Genomic DNA, 22,881 nt, shown 5'->3' with positions numbered 1-22,881 from the left:
ATTTATTTAATTGAATTTAAATTCCCCAGCTGCCATGGTGGGATTTGAACATTGGATCAATAGTCCAGGCCTCTATATTACTAGTCCAGTCGGATAACCACTATGCCATCCTTTATTATATTCTGAACTGGAGTCAAAGACTGTGGAGGAAATATTCGGTCCCGCTGCAGGCACGGAAGTCCCGCTCGTGACCTATATTGGGCTTACTGCCCCCGAGAGGAAGTGGAGCACAAAATATCCGGTGGCGGGAGCTGGGCACAAAGCCACGCAAAGTTTGTCGCACGATGCAGTGCTGATGTGTATACAGGGCCCTCCCCTGCCATCAAAGGGGAGGACCAAGCTGCCGACACTGCAGGCGGGAATCGGGTCCCTACCTGGACCACCAGGGAGCGGGGTGCCTTGGTAGTAGCCCGGCACCCCAAGCAGAGTGCCGGGTTGCAAGGTCGGGGCACGGAACCCGCGATCTACAAACAAGAAGGCCGTGACTGGTAAGTCGGCCATTTTCTTTTCCTGCCGCACCTCCCCTTTTAATTTTCACCCCCGCAAGCGACCGACAATCCAGTACATGCCCCGTGAGGCTGCTGCTGTCATTGCTGGGACATTACCAGACTTTTGCTCCGGAGCGAAAACAGGTTGCTGCGCACGGTGATGAATTTCACTGGAGTCGGGAACAGCGCCGTGCCTGGGTTAAACATCATTCGCGCCCTGAAAGCGTCCCCCCAGGAGCACTAATGGGAGGCACAAACGGCCTGAATTTCCCCCCCCCGATATAACTATAATACTGACCAAGAAGAGTTCAGGTTTGTTCTGGAGTCTATGCTGTATTAGTTGATTTCAGTTAGGTTAGTGGTAGGGATTGCTGCATTTGGTCTCAACGTCCCAGGATCAAGCAGGGGAATACGTGGCCAGGGCAGCCTCTCTTGATTACTATCCAGTGGCCCCTGAGGGAATTGCCAGGTGAGGTTTGAATAAGGCTCAACTGCATTGACCCTCAATAATCTACCAAATCTCATTGTCAAATGACCACGAGGTTAAGGTACTAGACAATGCCTGGCACCAATGGACCCGAATCTCAGTAAGTGATTGCATGTCTCTTCCAAAACCAGTTTAATAGTGATTTTAGATACTGACTTTCAATTAAAAAATTTGTCTATACACACGTGGCAGATGAAATTTAATGCAGAAAAGTGTGAAGTGATATATTGCAATCAAAAGAATGAGGAGAGGAAATAAAGAGTACAATCCTAAAGTGGGTGCATGAACAGAGATCCCCGGTGCATGATATGTGCACAATTCGTTGAAGGTGGCAGAACAACTTGAGAAAGCGGTTAAAAAAAGCTTATGGGATTCTGGGCTTTATGAATAGAGGTATAGAAGCTGAAATTGCCCCTTTGTGCAAGGCCCGTTAGTGCCTTCGGCCGGCCGGCACTAATGGGGCAATAAGTGATTTTCGCCCGGGGGCACACGTTGTTGGCGCTCCGGGCGACAGCGCACACGGCGATGATGCCATTGGGAGCGCGGTCGGCGCTGGGCAATGACACCGACAGCTTTGTGGGGCACACAGCTGTCGGTGGCTGCGGCATTACTTAAAGGGGAGGGCCAAGTGCCGCAGCCGCCATCTTTATTTAATTATCAGCCAACTCTGGAGTCGGCACGATAATGGTGGCCGCTGTTTCGGCCGGGCCAACAACAGGCAGCCCGACATCCACTCTCGGGTGCCAGGCTGCCAGCCTGGCCAACACTCTTCCTGGTAGTCCAGTGGGCACCACAGAGACAGTCCTATGCTTCGCAGTGTCCCTCCCCTTTAACAGTTGTGTCATGCTAGCTCACAGCGCTGCTCTCCCGCCTCCCTCCGCTCCCGAGAGTGCCCACATCTGTTTTTTTTAGCTAAAGAGCCAATTCCAGGTAATGTGTCCTCCTGCCGTCGAGCGATTTAACAAAAAAAAAATTGTATAAATCAAATTCTCTGCCCCAAATCCAGCGTGGAGCAATTTTTCCCCCATTGAGTACAAAAGCGTGGAAATTTTGATGAACCTTTTATAAAACACTAGCCTCAACTGGAGTATTGTGTCCAATTCTGGGCACCACACTTTAGGAAGGATGTGAAGGCATTAGAGAGCGTGCAGAAAAGATTTACGAGAAAGATTACAGCGATGAAGGACTTTAGTTATGTGGATAGACTGGTGAAGCTGGGGTTGTTCAACTTTGAGCATAGAAGGTTGAGAGGAGATTTGATAGAGGTGTTAAAAATCATGAGGGGTCTGGACAGAGTAGATAGAGAGAAATTGTTCCTATTGGCAGAAAGGTCGAAAACCAGAAAACACAGATTTAAGGCGATTGGCAAAAGAACCAAAGGCGCCATAAGAAAAAACTTTTTTACACAAGTGGTTAGGGTCTGAAATGGACTGCCTGATAGGGTGGTGGAGGCAGACTCAATCATGGCTTTCATGAGGGAGTTGGACAAGTACCTGAAAGAAAAATGTTGTGGACTACGGAGAAAGGGCAGGGGATTTGGACTAGCTGAGGTGCTCTTGCAGAGAGCCTGCACAGGCTCGACAAGCCGAATGGCCTTTTTCCATGCTGTAACCATTCTATGATAGTTAGTAGGGACACAATTCAAGAAAAACATTAGAAATGCATTTTGTTTTTTTTTTGCTTTGCTCATCCATATCAGTAGACAAAGTTCTGCTGTTCGTAAGCAGAATCCTGTTGGTTGGCTCCCAATGTGATTATCAATAGTCTGACATCCTTTGGAATTTTAGCCTTTGTAGTTCATGATGGTGAGTTATTTGCCCAGAATGTTATTTGGTTTGCTCCTGAAAGGGTGAGACTGTCTTCAGATGTCTTTCCAAGAAAAAGTATGGCATACTTAAAAAATAACCCCTGTCAAATTCAATCTAAGGGTGGTAATGGAAGTGGATTATTATTATGAAGTGTTTCAGGATCAGAGGTTAGTCAAGTTGATGGCAATGAAGCATATTGTGAGTTTTTCCCTAAATAGGTCAGAACTTACAGTGGATAACTGTGTCCTTCTAATTAGTTGTTTCATTACGTATAAATATAGATTCCACAATATTCCTTGAATTTGGAGTTGCAATATGCACATTCCAGCTGAAGTGAAAAATCAGCTTTCATCCACACGTCTATTCAAGATTATACCACAGGTCTACTCAGACAACGAGTTGCATTTATATTGCACCTTTAACAAAGCAAATGCTCCAGGACGCTTCCCAGAGAGAGTACATATTTAATGGACTCCAAAATATTAGCAACGATGCTGGTGACCGCTTATGTATAATAGGTTCAAGTTCGATGCACATCCAATTAAGTGAAAATCATGAGGAGTGAACACAGTTTTAGCAATGGCTATAAAATATCTAGGGTGACATTCTAACTTAACTCCAGTGGATATTTGCTAGGTTAAAGACCTTTTGCTAGACTACAGTCAGGATTTCCACTTACAACTATAAACAAGTTTGTTTTGGACTGGGAGTGCATATTAAACACCATCAGTACAAGATGCCAATACACGTGAATGGTTTACCTAACTTAATGGGCCCAAGTTTCCACACGCGCCTAGAACGGCGCAGTCCCGACCTGGACGCCCGTTTTTTGCGCCACAAAGTGCGCCTAAAAATATCCTCGGTATTCTCCACCTACTTGCAGGTCCTCTGGCCCTCGGCGCAGCCAGCACGAGCTGTGGGGGGGCGGAGCCAGGTCCCGGCGCTGAAAACAGTGCCGGGACCTCTGCACATGCGCGCTACAGTGGGCACACAAGTGCAGTAGCTCCAGGCACCGAACTGTGTGGGAGGGGCCCGAAGCACGCAGCCCCTAGCCCTGGCTGAATGGCCTCACTGGGGCTGCGTGAATAAGGCTCCTCCCACGGCCAGCTCCTGCTTCCCCCCCTCCCCCCCCCCCCCCTGCCTCCAGACCAGACCCGACACCCGCTCCCCGCCCCCCCCCCCTGCCTCCGGACCAGACCCGACACCCGCGCCAGCCCCCCCCCCCCTCACTGACCCGACTTGACCCGCGCTCCTGTTCCCGCTCAACGCCCGCCCCCCCCCGACTCGACCCGACCCTACCCGCGCTCCTGTTCCCGCCCCCCCGACTGGACCCGACCCGACCCTACCCGTGCTCCTGTTCCCGCTCCCCATCTCCCCGACTGGACCCGACCCGCGCTCCCGCCCCCCGACCCGACCCCCCCCCCCCCCCCCCCCCCCCCCCACTGGACCCGACCCGACTTCCGCTCCCGGACTGGATCCGACCTGACTTCCCCCCCTCCCTCTCTCTCCCCCTCCCCCCACCCCCTCCCTCTCTCTCTCTCTTCCTCCGCTCCCTCTCTCTCCCCCCCCCCCTCTCTCTCTCCCTCTCTCTTTCCCCCCCCCTCTCTCTTCCCCCCCCCCCCCCCCCTCTGTCTCCCTCTCTCTCTCTCCCCTCCCGACCCGACCCGAACCTCCCCGACCCAACCCAACCCAACGCCACCTACCTGTAAATCTGGTGCTGGGGACGGGCCCTGCCCGAAGTCTCGGGCCGGCCCGTTCAGCCTTCGGTCCCGAAAGACCTGCCTGAAGCACTTTCACACAGGTAGGAAGATGGTTTATTTAATCTTTTCTTTGCTTATAAATGTTTATTCAGGTTGGATTTATTTGTATAATATTTGTATAAGTATAAATAAGGATTTATTATAGAATTTAATGACTTCCCTTCCGCACCCCCCCCCCCCCCCACCCCCCACCTCGTTCTGGACGCCTAATTTGTAACCTGCGCCTGATTTTTTCAGTTCTACAAAAATCTTCACTTGCTCCATTCTACTTCCGTTTGGAGTACGTTTTCACTGTGGAAACTTTCAAATCAGGCGTCAGTGGCCGGACACGCCCCCTTTTGAAGAAAAAATTCTGTTCCAAAGTAGAACTGTTCCACCTGACTAGAACTGCAGAAAAAAAAATGTGGAGAATTGCGATTTCTAAGATAGTCCGTTCTCCACCAGTTGCTCCTAAAAATCAGGCGCAAATCTGTGAAACTTGGGCCCTATGAGAGGCCCCATGACATGATCCCCATCTGCTCAGAACTGTAAGGTAGCTTGTCTCAGCTTACAAGATTAACTGGGATAAAACTAAGGGGTGGATTTTTGAGTATTCTATGCACCGTTTTGCGCCCTGGAGCGGCGACAATGGCGGCAGTGAGGTGTTCTGGGCGGGCGGTCAGCCTCCAATGCCCTGCAGGGATCCTCGGGTCCGGTTTTGAGGTGGCGCAGAGCCCAGAAGAGCTGCAATGCCCCTGGTTGCGACTTTTGACTCTTCCTCGATCTGTATGCTCTGAAATGCACCCTGCAGTGAACACCTGGGAAATCAGGCGGGTCCAACGATACCGACTACAGAGAGGTAAGTAATGGACTCCTAAGGTAAGTGTGATTGTATTTTCTTTTAATTTTTTTGCAATTTAATTTGTGGCGGCATAGGCAATGTTTTGGGAATGTTTTTATGGGGGTTTTTTTACGATTTTCTTTCCCCAGGTGTCGCTCGGAGTGCTCCCAGCCCGGCTCTTTAGCTCGGGAATTTCTCATGCTAGCGCCAAGAGTGGTGTACAACGCCTCCCTTAGTGCTGCGCCCCCGACTCAGGACCCAGCAACCCAATTTTATTTACTGAGGCGCAAACTGTTTCCGGGCGCAAACTTTACCGTCCTACTGCCAGTATTGCCCCGAAATCATCAAAGTCGAAAATCCAGCCCCTAGGCTGTCCCGTTGCCCCAAATCGGTCACCCCAACCAGCTGTTTCACTTCCCACTTCAACAATTTGCAAATAGAATAAAATACTCAGGAATTTAAGTCGTGACAGGAAAATGGACACCGACAGATCTCATTTGAAACTTCTAACAGTCAAAACTGTTCTGAATATTGCAGAACATCAATATGATAATACTAGTCCATCTATTTCATTGGGGCAGGAGTGTTTTAATAACTAAAACCTTGATGTAAATTAATTTACTTTTTTTATTTTGTTTATAAGAAGGTAGGAATAAGAAAAACCCATTCACACTGACTCAAACTGTTCAGGACTTGCTCAAATCACTTTCCTCTCTCTCATACCTTGGTTTCAAGTCCACAGAGTAAATTTTTGTGAGACTCTGCCTATACCTTTCACAAATTCTTTATTGAGTTAATAACTGGAAAATCAAGAGTACCCAAGTTAGGTTTGAGGGTACGGTAGCATATGTTACTGGACTAGTAATCCAGAGGCCTGGATTAATAATCCAGAGGCACGAGTTCAAATCCCACCAAGGCAGCTGGGGAATTTAAATTCAGTTAATTAAATAAAATCTGGAATAAAAAACAAGTATCAGTGACGGTGACCATGAAAATTACCGGATTGTCATAAAAACCCATCTGGTTCACTAATGACATTTAGGGAAAGAAATCTGCCATCCTTACCTGGTCTGGCCTAGATGTGACTCCAGATCCACAACAATGTGATTGCCTCTTAACTGCCTTCTGAAACGGCCTAGCAAGCCATTCAGTTATATTCAAGAACGCAATCACCACCACATTCTTGAGGACAATTAGGGATGGGCAATAAATGCTAGCCTAGCCAGCGACACCCACATCCCGTGAATGAATATTAAAAAAAAGATGCAGACCTCCATGCTCGATTCTCTGATCCACACTTGGTCAATAAAACCATTGGGAAAATAAAAAAGGATAATTTAAACATCTGATAGTTGAAAACTTTTTGCGATCATCCCTGCCCTGAAGTGTGCCGCTGAGAAATTATCGACATATCATCTTTTAAAATTCATTCATGGGATGTGGGCGAGCTGGCAAAGCCAACATTTATTGCCCATCCCTATTGAAACAGGAATCTGTCCTGCTCTTTTTTGAATGCTTGAAGTAACACTGAACCTACCACACTAGGTGGTAGTCTATTCCATAAGATCACAGATCTTCAAGTTAGGGTTAGCATACAGTTTCTTAGTTTATAATGATGTTCGTTAGTTCATATTTCCTGGTTCACTTGGATAAAACCAACCTTAAGTTGTTCTTGTCTGTTTTAATTAAAAGAACACTTCAGGGCAGGGATGATCACAAAAAGTTTTCAATTGTCAGACTTTTAATTATCCTTTTTTTATTTTCCCAATGTTTTTATTGACCTAGTTTATTTAGAAAAATAACTGAATATCGAGACTGATTTGTCTGATCGATTTGCTCATCAGCCTGCCTTGCTGTGCAATTGCAATTACAGTATAATTTCCATGGCAGCAATGTCTGTAGAGCTGGGATCACTCCTCAGATTGAACACAGGGACTCTGTTTAAATGTGTGGAATGCAGAGGGGAGAACTGCATCTATTTCTCCGACTGAGGGGAGAACTGTATCTCAGATTCAAGGGGAACAGTATCTCAGACTCAGGGGGAACTGTTTTTCGGACACAGGGAGAACTGTATCTCATACTTGGGGGGGAAACTGTACCTCAGACTCGGGGGAACTGTATCTCAGACTCAGGGGGGAACTGTATCTCAGACTCAGGGGGGAACTGTATCTCAGACTCAGGGGGAACTGTATCTCAGACTCGGGGGAACTGTATCTCAGACTCAGGGGGGAACTGTATCTCAGACTCAGGGGGAATTGTATCTCTGACTCAGGGGGGACTGTATCTCAGAATCAATGGGGAACTGTATCTCAGATTCAGGGAGGAACTTTATCGCGGACTCAGTGGAACTGAATCTCAGACTCGGGGAACTACGTCTCAGACTCGGGGATTTGCATCTCAGACTCGGGGATTTGCATCTCAGACTCTTGGGAAATGTATCGCAGACTCAGGGGAAACTGTATCTCAGACTCCGGGCAAATTATATCTCAGACACAGGAGGAACTGTATCTCGGACTCGGGATCAGTATCTCAGATTCAGGGCGAACTTTATCTCAGATTCTTGGGAACTGTATCTCAGGTTCATGGGGCTCTGTATCTCAGGCTCAGGGGATCTGTATCTCAGACTCAGGGGGAAATGTATCTTAGTCTCAGCGGGAACTGCATCTCGGACTCAGGGGAACTGTATCTCGGAATCAGGGGGAACTGTATCTTGGACTGAGATGAAATGTATCTCAGACTCAAATGGGCTCTGTATCTCAGATTCAGGGAGGAACTGTATCACAGACTCAGGGGCTCTGTATCTCAGACTCAGCGGGGACTGTATCTCAGATTCAGGAAGGAACTGTATCTCAGGCTCAGGGGAACTGTATCTCGGATTCAGGGGATCTGTATCTCAGACTCAGGGGGAAATGTATCTTAGTCTCAGCGGGAACTGCATCTCGGACTCAGGGGAACTGTATCTCGGAATCAGGGGGAACTGTATCTTGGACTGAGATGAAATGTATCTCAGACTCAAATGGGCTCTGTATCTCAGATTCAGGGAGGAACTGTATCACAGACTCAGGGGCTCTGTATCTCAGACTCAGCGGGGACTGTATCTCAGATTCAGGAAGGAACTGTATCTCAGACTCAGGGGGAACTGTATCTCAGACTCAGGGGGGATCTGTGTCTCTGACGGAGGGGGATTTGTATCTTGGGAACTGTATCTCGGACTCAGGGTGAATGGTATCTCTGACTCTTGGGAACTATATCTCGGACTCAGGGGAAATATATCACAGATGAAGGGGGAACTGTATTCAGACTCAGGAGATAACTGTATCTCAGACTCGGTGGGGAACTGTATCTCAGATTTAGGGGGGAAATGTATCACAGATTCAGGGGGAACTGTATTCAGACTCAGGGGGTAACTATATCTCAGACTCAAGGCGGAACTGTATCTCAGACTCGGGGGAACGGTATCTCGCATTCAGGTGGAACTGTATCTCAGTCTCGGGGGAATTGTACCTCGAACTCGCGGGGAACTGTATCTCAGTCTCAGGGGGAATTGTACCTCGGACTCGGGAGGAAATATATCTCAGACTCGGGAGCTCTGTATCTCAGACTCGGGGAAAATGTATTCAGACTCTGTGGAATTGTATCTCAGACTCAGAGGGAACTGTATCTCAGATTCAAGAAGGAACTGTATCTCGGACTCAGTGGAACTGTATCTCAGATTCTTGGGAACTGTATGTCAGACTCAGGCGGGAACTGTATCTCAGTTTCTGGGAGGAATGTATCTCGGACTCATGGGGAACTGTATTTCAGACTCAGGCGGGAACTGTATCTCAGTTTCTGAGAGGAATGTATCTCTGACTCAGTGGAACTGTGTCTCAGACTCAGAAGGAATTGTATCTCAGAATCAGGGGGAACTGTACCTGATTTTCAGGGAAGAAGTGTTTCTCAGAATCTCGGGAACTGTATCTCGGACTCAGGGAGAACTGTATCTCAGATTCAGGAAGGAACTGTATCTCGGACTCAGTGCACCTGTATCTCAGACTTGGGGGGAATTGTATCTCAGACTCAGAGGGGAACTGTATCTGATATTCTAGGGGGAACTGTATCTCGGTCTCAGGGGGAAATGTATCTCAGACTCAGCGGGAACTGTGTCTCTGACGGAGGGGGATGTGTATCTCAGAATCTTGGGAACTGTATCTCGGACGCAAGGGAACTATATCACAGATTAAGGGGGAACTGTATTCAGACTTAGCTGGTAAATGTATCTCAGGCTCAAGGCAGAACTGTATCTCAGACTCGGGGGCACTGTACCTCGGACTGAGGGGGGAACTGTATCTCAGACTTAGTGGAACTGTATCTCAGACTCGGGGGCAATTTTATCTCAGCCTCAGGCAGGAATTGTGTCTCAGACTCTTGGAACTATATCTCAGATTCTTGCGAACTATATCTCAGATTCAGGGGAACTGTATCTCAGATTCAGGGGAACTGTATCTCGGACTCACGGGATCTGTGTCTCAGACTCGGGGGGAATTGAATCTCAGTTTCAGGGAGGAATGTATCTTAGACTCAGGGGGCTCTGTATCTCAGACTCAGGGAACTGTATCATGGACTCTGGGAAACTTATTCAGCCTCAGGGGTAACTGTATCTCAGACTCATAGAAACATAGAAAATAGGTGCAGGAGTAGGCCATTCGGCCCTTCGAGCCTGCACCACCATTCAATGAGTTCATGGCTGAACATGCAACTTCAGTACCCCATTCCTACTTTCTCGCCATACCCCTTGATCCCCCTAGTATTAAGGACTACATCTAACTCCTTTTTGAATATATTTAGTGAATTGGCCTCAACAACTTTCTGTGGTAGAGAATTCCACAGGTTCACCACTCTCTGGGTGAAGAAGTTTCTCCTCATCTCGGTACTAAATGGCTTACCCCTTATCCTTAGACTGTGACCCCTGGTTCTGGACTTCCCCAACATTGGGAACATTCTTCCTGCATCTAACCTGTCTAAACCCGTCAGAATTTTAAACGTTTCTGTGAGATCCCCTCTCATTCTTCTGAACTCCAGTGAATACAAGCCCAGTTGATCCAATCTTTCTTGATATATCAGTCCCGCCATCCCGGGAATCAGTCTGGTGAACCTTCACTGCACCCCCTCAATAGCAAGAATGTTCTTCCTCAGGTTCGGAGACCAAAACTGTACACAATACTCCAGGTGTGGCCTCACCAAGGCCCTGTACAACTGTAGTAACACCTCCCTGCCCCTGTACTCAAATCCCCTCGTGATGAAGGCCAACATGCCATTTGCTTTCTTAACTGCCTGCTGTACCTGCATGCCAACCTTCAATGACTGATGTACTATGACACCCAGGTCTCTTTGCACCTCCCCTTTTCCTAATCTGTCACCATTCAGATAATAGTCTGTCTCTCTGTTTTTATCACCAAAGTGGATAACCTCACATTTATCCACGTTATACTTCATCTGCCATGCATTTGCCCACTCACCTAACCTATCCAAGTCACTCTGCAGCCTCAAAGCATCCTCCTCGCAGTTCACACTGCCACCCAACTTAGTGTCATCCGCAAATTTGGAGATACTACATTTAATCCCCTCGTCTAAATCATTAATGTACAATGTAAACAGCTGGGGCCCAGCACAGAACCTTGCGGTACCCTACTAGTCACTGCCTGCCATTCTGAAAAGTACCCATTTACTCCTACTCTTTGCTTCCTGTCTGCCAACCAATTCTCAATCCACGTCAGCACACTACCCCCAATCCCATGTGCTTTAACTTTGCACATTAATCTCTTGTGTGGAACCTTGTCGAAAGCCTTCTGAAAGTCCAAATACACCACATCAACTGGTTCTCCCTTGTCCACTCTACTGGAAACATCCTCAAAAAATTGCAGAAGATTTGTCAAGCATGATTTCCCTTTCACAAATCCATGCTGACTTGGACCTATCATGTCACCTCTTTCCAAATGCGCTGTATGACATCCTTTATAATTGATTCCATCATTTTACCCAGTACCGATGTCAGGCTGACCGGTCTATAATTCCCTATTTTCTCTCTTCCTCCTTTTTTAAAAAGTGGGGTTACATTGGCTACCCTCCACTCCATAGGAACTGATCCAGAGTCTATGGAATGTTGGAAAATGACTGTCAATGCATCCGCTATTTCCAAGGCCACCTCCTTAAGTACTCTGGGATGCAGTCCATCAGGCCCTGGGGATTTATCTGCCTTCAATCCCATCAATTTCCCCAAAACAATTTCCCGACTAATAAGGATTTCCCTTAGTTCCTCCTTCTTACTAGACCCTCTGACCCCTTTTATATCCGGAAGGTTGTTTGTGTCCTTCTTAGTGTATACCGAACCAAAATTCTTGTTCAATTGGTCTGCCATTTCTTTCTTCCCCGTTATGACTTCCCCTAATTCTGACTGCAGGGGACCTATGTCTTTACTAGCCTTTTTCTCTTTACATATCTATAGAAGCTTTTGCAGTCTGTCTTAATGTTCCCTGCAAGCTTCCTCTCGTACTCTATTTTCCCTGCCCTAATCAAACCCTTTGTCCTCCTCTGCTGAGTTCTAAATTTCTCCCAGTCCCCGGGTTCACTGCTATTTCTGGCCAATTTGTATGCCACTTCCTTGGCTTTAATACTATCCCTGATTTCTCTTGATAGCCACGGTTGAGCCACCTTCCCTTTTTTATTTTTACGCCAGACAGGGATATACAATTGTTGTAGTTCATCCATGCGGTCTCTAAATGTCTGCCATTGCCCATCCATTGTCAACCCCTTAAGTAACATTCGCCAATCTAACCTAGCCAATTCACACCTCATATCTTCTAAGTTGCCCCTCTTTAAGTTCTGGACCATGGTCTCTGAATTAACTGTTTCATTCTCCATCCCAATGCAGAATTCCACCATATTATGGTCACTCTTCCCCAAGGGGCCTCGCACAACGAGATTGCTAATTAATCCTCTCTCATTACACAACACCCAGTCTAAGATGGCCTCCCCCCTAGTTGGTTCCTCGACATATTGGTCTAGAAAACCATCCCTTATGCACTCCAGGAAATCCTCCTCCACCGTATTGCTTCCAGTTTGGTACGCCCAATCTATATGCATATTAAAGTCACCCATGATAACTGCTGCACCTTTATTGCATGCACCCCTAATTTCCTGTTTGATGCCCTCCCCAACATCACTACTGCTGTTTGGAGGTTTGTACACAAATCCCACTGACGTTTTTTTCCCTTTGGTGTTCTGCAGCTCTACCCATATAGATTCCACATCATCCAAGCTAATGTCCTTCCTAACTATTGCATTAATCTCCTCTTTAACCAGCAATGCTACCCCACCTCCTTTTCCTTTTATTCTATCCTTCCTGAATGTTGAATACCCCTAGATGTTGAGTTCCCAGCCCTGATCATCCTGGAGCCACGTCTCTGTAATCCCAATCACATCATATCTGTTAACATCTACTTGCACAGTTAATTCATCTACTTTATTACGGATACTCCTTGCATTAAGACACAATGCTTTCAGGCTTGTTTTTTTAAACACCTTTTGTCCTTTTTGTTTCTTGCCTTTGTTTACTCGGCCTTCCATTATTGCTTTTTTACCTTTCTACCATCTGTTTCTGACTCCATATTACTTCGCCCTGTCTCGCTGCATAGGTTCCCATCCCCCTGCCATATTCGTTTAAACACTCCAGAACTGCTTTAGCAAATGTTACCCCCAGGACATCAGTTCCAGTCATGCCCAAGTGCAGACCATCCCTTTTGTACAGGTCCCACTTCCCCCAGAATTGGTTCCAATGTCCCAGGAATTTGAATCCCTCCCTCTTGCACCACTGCTCAAGCCACGTATTTATGCTAACTATCCTGATCCCTCTACTCTGATTAGCACGTGGCACTGGTAGCAATCCAGAGATTACTACTCAAGGGGGAACTGTATCTCAGACTCCGTGGGGAACTGTATCTCAGACTCAGTGGGGAACTGTACCTGATATTCAGGGAGGAACAGTATCTCAGACTCAGGGGGAACTATGTCTCTGACGGAGGGGGATTAATATCTCAGAATCTTGGGAACTATATCTCGGACTCAGGGGGAATGGTATCTCGGACTCTTGGGAACTGTATCTCAGACTCAAGGGAACTATATCACAGATTAAGGGGGAACTGTATTCAGACTCGGGATAACTGTATCTCAGACTCAGCGGGAATTGTATCTCCGACTCGGGAGGAACTGTATCTCGGACTCAAGCGAACTATATCACAGATTAAAGGGCAACTATATTCAGGCTCAGGGAGGACCTGTATCTCAGACTCAGGGGAAATTGTATCTCAGATTCAGAGAGGACCTGTATCTCAGACTCAGGGAGGAATGTATCTCGGACTCGGGGAGGAATGTATCTCGGACTCGGGGGAACTGTATCTCCGACTCGGGGGAACTGTATCTCCGACTCGGGGGAACTGTATCTCCGACTCGGGGGAACTGTATCTCCGACTCGGGGGAACTGTATCTCCGACTCTGGGGAACTGTATCTCCGACTCTGGGGAACTGTATCTCCGACTCTGGGGAACTGTATCTCCGACTCAGGGAGGAACAGTATCTCAGACTCAGGAGGAACTATGTCTCTGACGGAGGGGGATTTGTATCTCAGAATCTTGGGAACTGTATCTCGGACTCTGGGGGAATGGTATCTCAGACTCAAGCGAACTATATCACAGATTAAAGGGGAACTGTATTCAGGCTCAGGGGGTAACTGTATCTCAGACTCATGACAGAACTGTACCTCGGACTCGGGGGGGGGGGGGGGGGGGAACCGTATCTCAGATTCAGGGAGGACCTGTATCTTGGACTCAGGGGGTACTGTATCTCGGACTCGGTGGAAGTGTATCTCGGACTCAGGGGGAATTGTGTCTCAGACTCGGGGATCTGCACCTGATATTCAGGGAGGAACTGTATCTCAGACTCAGGAGGAACTATGTCTCTGACGGAGGGGGATTTGTATCTCAGAATCTTGGGAACTGTATCTCGGACTCGGGGGGGGGGGGGGGGGGGGGAATGGTATCTCAGACTCAAGCGAACTATATCACAGATTAAAGGGGAACTGTATTCAGGCTCAGGGGGTAACTGTATCTCAGAGTCATGACAGAACTGTACCTCGGACTCGGGGGGGGAACCGTATCTCAGATTCAGGGAGGACCTGTATCTTGGACTCAGGGGGTACTGTATCTCGGACTCGGTGGAAGTGTATCTCGGACTCAGGGGGAATTGTGTCTTAGACTCGGGGATCTGCACCTGATATTCAGGGAGGAACTGTATCTCAGACTCAGGTGGAACTGTGTCTCTGACGCAGGAGGATTTGTATCTCAGAATCTTGGGAACTGTAGCTCGGAAACTGGGGGAATGGCAGCTCGGACTCGGGGAACTGTATCTCAAACTCAGCGGGATTTGTATCTCAAACTCAGCGGGATTTGTATCTCAGATTCTTGGGAACTTTATCTCAGACTCAAGGAGAACTGTGTCTCGGACTCGGGGAACTGTGTCTCGGACTCAGCGGGGAACTGTATCTCAGATTCAGGAAGGAACTGTATCTCTGACTCAGTGGAATTGTATCTCAGACTCAGGCAGGAACTGTGTCTCAGACTCTTGGAACTTTATCTCGGACTCGGGGGGAAATGTATCTCAGACACAGGCGGGAACTGTGTCTGACACTCGGGGGAATTGTATCTCGGACTCGGGGGGGGGGGGGGGGGGGGGGACTGTGGGTCTGACGGAGGGGGATTTGTACCTCAGAATCTTGGGAACTGTATCTCTTACTCAGGGGGAACTGTATCTCTTACTCAGGGGGAACTGTATCTCGGACTCATGGGAACTATTTCCGACTCGGGGAACTTTATTTCGGACTCGGGAACTTTATCTCGGACTCGGGGAAATGTTTCTCAGACACAGGCGGGAACGGTGTCTGACACTCAGCAGGGAACTGTATCTCGGACTCGGGGGGGAACTGTATCTCAAATTCAAGAGGGAACTGTGTCTCAGACTGAGGGGGAGTTTTAATCTCAGATTCAGGGGCAGCTATATCTCAGACTGTTGGGAACTGTATCTCAGACTCAGGGGGAACTATATTTCGGACTTGGTGGGAACTGTATCTCATACTCAGGGGGATCTGTATCTCAGAGTCACGGGGAAGGGTATCTCGGAATCAGGAGAACTGTATCTCGCACTCAGTGGAACTGTATCTCAGACTCGGGGAACTGTATCACAGACTCGGGGAATTATATTCAGACTCTGGGTAACTACCTCAGACTCAAGGGGATACTGTATCTCGGACTCGGGGTGAACTGTATCTCAGCCTAGGGGGAACTTTATTTGGTCTCGCGGTTAGTGTATCTCAGCCTGAGGGAGAACTGTATCTCAGACTCAGCGAGGAACTGTATCTCAGACTTAGGGGGGAACTGTATTTAGGTCTCAGGGGAACTGTATCTCAGTTTCAGGGAGGAACTGTATCTCAGACTCAGGGGGAACTGTATCTCAGATTCAGGGGGGAACTGTATCTCGGACTCGGGGAATTGAATCTCAGTTTCAGGGAGGAATGTATCTCGTACTCAGGGACGAACTATATCTCTGATTCAGTGGAGCTGTATCTTGGATTCAGGGAGGAACTGTATCTCTGACTCAGTGGAACTGTATCTCAGACTCAGCGGGGAGCTGTATCTCAGATTCAGGGAGGAACTGTATCTCGGACTTAGGGGGAAATGTACCTCCGACTCAGCGGAACTGTATCTCGGACTCGGGAACTTTATCTCGGACTCGGGGGGAACTGTATCTCAGACTCAGGCGGGAACTGTGTCTCAGACTCTTGGAAATGTATCTCGGTCTCAGGGGGAACTGTATCTCAGAGTCAGGGAAGAATGTACCTCGGACTCGGGGACCTGTACCTCGGACTCGGGGACCTGTACCTCGGACTCAGTGGAACTGTATCTCAGAATCAGGGAGGAACTGTATCTCAGAGTCAGTGGAACTGTATCTCAGACTCAAGAGCAATTTTATCTCAGACTCTGTGGAGAACTGTGTCTCAGACTCTTGGAACTGTATCTCAGATTCTTGGGAACTGTATCACAGACTCAGGGGGGAACTGTATTCAGAATCAGGGGGTAACTGTATCTCAGACTCGGGGGGAATTGTGTCTCAGACTCGGGGGGGATCTGTACCTGATATTCAGGGAGGAACTGTATCTCTGACTCAGTGGAACTGTATCTCAGACTCAGGGAACTGTATCTCAGATTCTTGGGAACTGTATCTGAGATTCGGGGGAACTGTATCTCAGACTCAGGGAGGAACTGTATCTTGGACTCAGCGGAACTGTGTCTCAGACTCAGGGGAAGTTGTATCTCAGACTCGGGTGGGAATTGTGTCTCAGACTCTTGGAACTGTATCTCAGATTCTTGGGAAGTGTATCTCAGACTCGGGGAGACCTGTACCTCGGACTTAGGGGGAACTTTATCTCGGACTCATGGGAACTTTATCTCGGACTCAGGGGAACTGTTTCTCAGACTCGGGGGGGGGGGGGGGGAACTGAATCTCAGTTTCATGGAGGAATGTATCTCGGACTCGGGGAGAACTGAATCTCAGTTTCAGGGAGGAATGTATCTCGGACTCAGGGGGAACTGTATGTCAGACTCAGTGGAACTGTATCTCAGATTCTTAGGAACTGTATCTCAGACTCAGGGGGAACTGTATCTCAGAATCAGGGGGAACTGTATCTCAGACTCACTGTGCTGTACTGCATCTCTGAATTAGTGGGGAACTGTATCTCCCACTCAAGGGGAACAGTATCTCGGACTCTGGGCACACTATTTCTCAAACTCGGGGAACTGTATCTCAGAATCAGAGGGAACTGTATTTCAGACTCGGGGAACTGTATCTAAAACTCAAGGGGAACTGTATGTCAGACACAGCGGGGAATTGTACCTCGGACTCATTGGGGGGAACTGTATCTCAGAATTAGTCAGGAACTATATCTCCCACTCGGGGGAAACTGTATCTCGGACTCAGGGGGAACTGTATCTCGGACTCAGGGGGAACTGTATCTCGGACTCAGGGGGAACTGTATCTCGGATTCACAGGGAACTGTATTTCATACTCGGGGAACTGTGTCTCGGAGTCAGGGGCAACTGTATCTCAGACCTTGTGGGAAATGTATCACAGACTTGGGGAAACAGTATGTCGGACTCGGGGGAACTTTATCTCAGCTCAGTGGGGTGTACTGCATCTCCGAATTAGTGGGGAACTGTATCTCCCACTCAGGGGGAACTGTATCTTGGAATCAGGAGGAACCTTATCTCAGAGTCAGGGGGAAGTGTATCTCAGACTCAGGGGGGAATTGTATCTCAGACTTTGGGGGTTTCTGTATCCCAGACACAGGAGGAACTGTATTTCAGACTCAGGGGGAACTGTGTCTTGGACTCAGGGGCAACTGTATCTCAGAATCAGGGGAAACTGTACTCAGACTCGGGGGGAACTGTACTCAGACTCGGGGGGAACTGTATCTCAGACTTAGAGGGGAACTGTATCTCCCACTCAGGCAGGAACAATATCTCTGACTCAGGGGGAACTGCATCTCAGACTCAGGGGTATCCGTATCTCGGACTCAGGGGGAACTGTATCTCAGACTCAGGAGGAACTGTATCTCAGACTCAGGAGGAACTGTATCTCGGACTCGCGGGACCACAACTGTTTATAATATACATAGATGACCTGGAAGAGGGGACAGAGTGTAGTGCAACAAAATTTGCAGATGACACAAAGATTAGTGGGAAAGCGGGTTGTGTAGAGGACAGAGAGAGGCTGCAAAGAGATTTAGATAGGTTAAGCGAATGGGCTAAGATTTGGCAGATGGAATACAATGTCGGAAAATGTGAGGTCATCCACCTTGGAAAAAAAGCCGGTAAAAGGGAATATTATTTGAATGGGGAGAAATTACAACATGCTGCGGTGCAGAGGGACCTGGGGGTCCTTATGCATGAAACTCTTTGAGTACCTGTAAAACATAAAACATTAAACCGTGCCACCCGCCCTGGATGACACAGCAATCTCAAAAAGTTAGTTTGCAGGTGCAGCAGGTAATCAGGAAGGCGAATGGAATGTTGGCCTTCATTGCGAGAGGGATGGAGTACAAAAGCAGGGAGCTCCTGCTGCATCTGTACAGGGTATTGGTGAGGCTGCACCTGGAGTACTGCGTGCAGTTTTGGTCACCTTACTTAAAGAAGGATATACTAGCCTTGGAGTGGGTACAGAGACGATTCACTAGGCTGATTCTGGAGATGAGGGGGTTACCTTATGATGATAGATTGAGTAGACTGGGTCTTTACTTGTTGGAGTTCAGAAGGATGAAGGGTGATCTTATAGAAACATTTAAAATAATGAAAGGGATAGACGAGATAGAGGCAGAGAGGTTGTTTCCACTGGTCGGGGAGACTAGAACTAGGGGGCACAGCCTCAAAATACGGGGGAGCCAATTTAAAACCGAGTTGAGAAGGAATTTCTTCTCCCAGAGGGTTGTGAATCTGTGGAATTCTCTGCCCAAGGAAGCAGTTGAGGCTAGCTCACTGAATGTATTCAAATCACAGATAGATAGATTTTAAACCAATAAGGGAATTAAGGGTTATGGGGAGCGGGCGGGTAAGTGGAGCTGAGTCCACGGCCAGATCAGCCATGATCTTTTTGAATGGCGGAGCAGGCTCGAGGGGCTAGATGGCCTACTCCTGTTCCTAATTCTTATGTTCTTATGTACTCTATCTCAGACTCAGCAGGAACTGTATCTCAGACTCAGGGGGAACTGTAACTTGGACTCAGGGGAACTGTATCTCGGATTCAGGGGGAACTGTATCTGAGACTCGGGGGGAATTGTATCTCAGACTCATGGAAGCATGGTCTCCTGCACTAAGGGACCTCTATATTTGCTACGTCATCCATTATTGCAATCTCTCCGAGTAAGATTTCCCAATTATTGCCATTTATTGTTGAATAGTGCACATTTTTCATCGATCGAAACACAGGAAGCAAAAATCATAAAAGGCAATTGAAAAACTAAAACTTCATAAATCCATGCTGCTGGGAAGAATAAATAGGCAAGAACAAGTATTACAGATCGCAAAATAAAATACATAAAGCGTGCCTGTTATTAACATGCAGACAAAATTGTAATATTTCAGTCCTGAAATATAAGATACCATCACATCAGACTAAGCCCGCTGAAACTGAACTTTGGAGCATGGCTTAATCTTGAACTGAGCTTCTTCCCCCACACCCTGGAATGCATACTGCTTTTTTCACCACTGAAATGTTACCTGTTTTTGCATCAACTTTTTCTTCTCTGCTACTAAAAGCTTTACCGTATTCTTACTACTGCAATGTATTTGCTTTATGGTTTGTTTGCTTAAGAATTATTAGCAACACATTGCTGTTAAGAACTAGTTGGTTTATTAGCAAAGGTTTAACAATCACACTACACATTACCAGTTCATCCACCAGGCTCACAGCCACATGATTCATCAGGGATCCCCTAAACCCAACTGGCAGGGGTTTTATTGAGTCATGTGAACATCATGTGAGCATACTCACAGGTGCATACATTACAACTACCTTGCAACTTAATCTCTCCAATGCTCTCCTCAATGGCTATCAAAAAGACATCTATTCAATGCCAGCACCTACGCACCAGCTGTTTATAGTCCAGCTTTGGAACATGTTGCCTGCCGACCTGCCATTTTGGCACAGGATACTTTTAGAAAAAGCAAGAAAATAAAATAGAGATAACAAAAAAAAAAATCAGTTTCACAATCTGGATGAGAAATGTCCACTGCTTGAACTGCATCAGCACTGTTGGTGCCGTTATCTGCCCCTAAGTTACGATGATACTTGCTAAGCTACTCTTGCCTCTCCATGTATTATTGTTGGTGCAAGAATGCAATTGGAATGTGTAAAGGATCAACAAACTCATTGTAGTACTTATCAAGCATCTTAATCAAAAATTACCTTTGGTAACTACGTTCAGCCAAGTCAGAGAAATTGTCACTAACCCTCACATATCAATATATTTCTAGTTATATAAATTTAAGAAACTGCATCCTTATCATGGGAAATTTGGAGCTGTACCAAAATGCCGTGAATTAGAATTACCGTTGTTGCTTTAAATTTCATGCTGTCTATAAAAGCTTTGTAATAAAGGGAATCCCCAATCATATAAGTTGAATCTATAAGATTCTGAGGGGGCTTGACAGGGTAGGTGCAGAGAGGATGTTTCCCCTCATGGGGGAATCTAGAACTAGGGGCCATAGTTTCAGAATAAGGGGTCGCATATTTAAAACAGAGATGAGGAAGAATTTCTTCTCTGAGGGTCGTAAATTTTTGGAATTCTCTACCCCAGAGAGCTGTGGAGGCTGGGTCATTGAATATATTTAAGGTGCAGATAGACAGATTTTTGAAAGATAAGGGAGTCAAGGGTTATGGGGAGCGGACAGGAAAGTAGAGTTGAGGCTAGGATCAGATCAGCCATGATCTTATTGAATGGCGGAGCAGGCTCGAGAGGCCAAATGGCCTACTTCTGCTCCTATTTCATATGTTCTTTTGTAAGTCCAGTCAGTTACAAGCACCAATGCTGAAAAATTCATTATATGTCAAATTACAAACTATTTGAAAGGTGACCTTTCATTGGGATTTGTCATTGTGCCTGGCGATATCACTAAGGAGGTTGGAGGAGACAGAGTCCACGCGACTCGAAATCACCTGTCATTGTGTTGTTAACCAATCAAGTGCACTCTTGGAGTTTGTAGTCAGGCTTAATTTTCTGTTCAACTGTAATTTACTCACAAATAGATGAAAAACCTTCTGCGCCCACTTCTTTCTTTGCTAATGCATCCCGCTGAGTTCTCTATTAACACATAGTTCTTGAATGACCCTGTAAAGATTATTTAGTCATTTTCACCATAGATGGTTTTAAACTAAATGAGTTCTGATGATGTGATAAACTGAGTGTAGTTTGAGTTGTTAATTCACAGCCCCAAGATTGTATTACTGCCTTAAACACATTATCATTAATTAAAGTTCTTCATAGATGTATAATTTATTTATTTTTCTTTTGAAGAAAGATTCGTTATTTACGTCAGTGTCAATGCAGCAAATGTGATGTGACTTAGTTTTTTGAATTAATGGGCCATAATTCACTGTCAAAATAATGGTGAGGCTAATAGCACTCACCGTTATTTATGCACAAATCGCATAGCGACTTCAGGCAAGGGTTGATGCGCAATTCATTGCAAAAATCCGGAAGTTGCTGTCCGAGTTGCACTGCTCCACCGTCAGCTTTGCGAAAATGGCATCTCGCTGTCTGACTCACTATTCAAATGCATTGATTGGCATGACGTTCCTGTACTTGCACTGTTGATACGAACTAAACTCATCACAGAAAGTTAGGGCTTGTCCATTTCAGTCTAAGTATCCTTTTTAACAGCGTGGTAAGTCTTAATTACTGCCCAACAACCTCTCTGGTACTGAAAATTAATTTTTATAAGTATGGAGTCTAATTCGTTCAGCTTTTAATTGTTGTTGGAGATTTAAAAAAAATATTTCTTTTAACTTTTTCTTTTTCTTTTTTGTCTCTTAATTCAATCTTTCTCTCCTGCTTTCTGTATCTGACATTTAATTTACTATTCTAACTGACACTTCTGTTCTCTGCACTGTTCAATAACAATTGCTTCAATTTGATTGGTTCAGGAGACAGTGTTGCACCCACTGTTCACACAGGACCCAACTGCTATGTCGAAGGCTTGTGCTATTTCCACTAACAACAACTTGATGTGCAAAAGCTCCTTGAAATTAAATGGGCAGGGACAAGTCCATTCGTTCACCGGCTACAGTCAATTCTGACTCATTGTACTTATCAAGGTGTGCTGTTTTGGGTTTTTCTATCAGATTCAGACATGTGGAGTAAAAAACACTTGATTTTCAATAAGTATGTTCTACGTTCCAGCACATGCAACTCTATAAATCTCTATAGTCTTTCCTAATTCTCTGCTGTTTGGAGACGACAGATACTTTAACCACTGGGGCCTTTCTGCTTGATTAATTCTCCACAACAATATACTTACCACTGGAGAATGAAGAGAGTCTTCCATTCGAAGTATCCAATATCAGATCAAGACCCTCCAGGCCATGGATAGTATAACGAGGTACAAAGTAAAGGTCTCTCTCTACTGTGCCCAAACAATGTTTCTCAATCCAAACCGCAGAAGAGCAGTTCTTCATACAGCAGCGTGACATTTCCATTTTCCACACCCACCATGCATGTAGCTTTTAAGTGAAATTGAGAAGTTAGTGCTTAAATAGGGATGAAACTAGCAAAACTCATATTACACAGGGCTTATAGCTCTTGGAGGGAGGAGCATTCCAACGATCAGTCTGAGCTAGATTTCAACTCAAAGAAATGTTGTGTGCTGATCCATTGTGGCTT

The 22,881-nt window shown here is 46.5% G+C and overlaps 1 protein-coding gene and 1 long non-coding RNA gene across 10 annotated transcripts in view; one reads left to right on the top strand and one right to left on the bottom strand.

Annotated features, from left to right (window-relative positions):
* Positions 1–22,881, bottom strand: part of LOC139270224 (receptor-type tyrosine-protein phosphatase delta-like) — a 2,930,110-nt gene that overhangs the window by 1,517,146 nt on the left and 1,390,083 nt on the right. The window lies entirely within an intron of this gene.
* Positions 307–22,881, top strand: part of LOC139270347 (uncharacterized) — a 48,508-nt gene continuing 25,933 nt past the window's right edge. Inside the window, exon 1 of the long non-coding RNA XR_011594697.1 lies at positions 307–488. This is a non-coding gene — a long non-coding RNA (uncharacterized lncRNA). The remainder of the gene's footprint in view (positions 489–22,881) is intronic.

Source organism: Pristiophorus japonicus, chromosome 1 (genome assembly GCF_044704955.1).
Source record: "Pristiophorus japonicus isolate sPriJap1 chromosome 1, sPriJap1.hap1, whole genome shotgun sequence".
NCBI classification, from domain to species: Eukaryota; Metazoa; Chordata; class Chondrichthyes; family Pristiophoridae; genus Pristiophorus; species Pristiophorus japonicus.
Note: the sequence above shows the minus strand (reverse complement) of the source record. Positions and strands in the feature narration are given on the sequence as shown.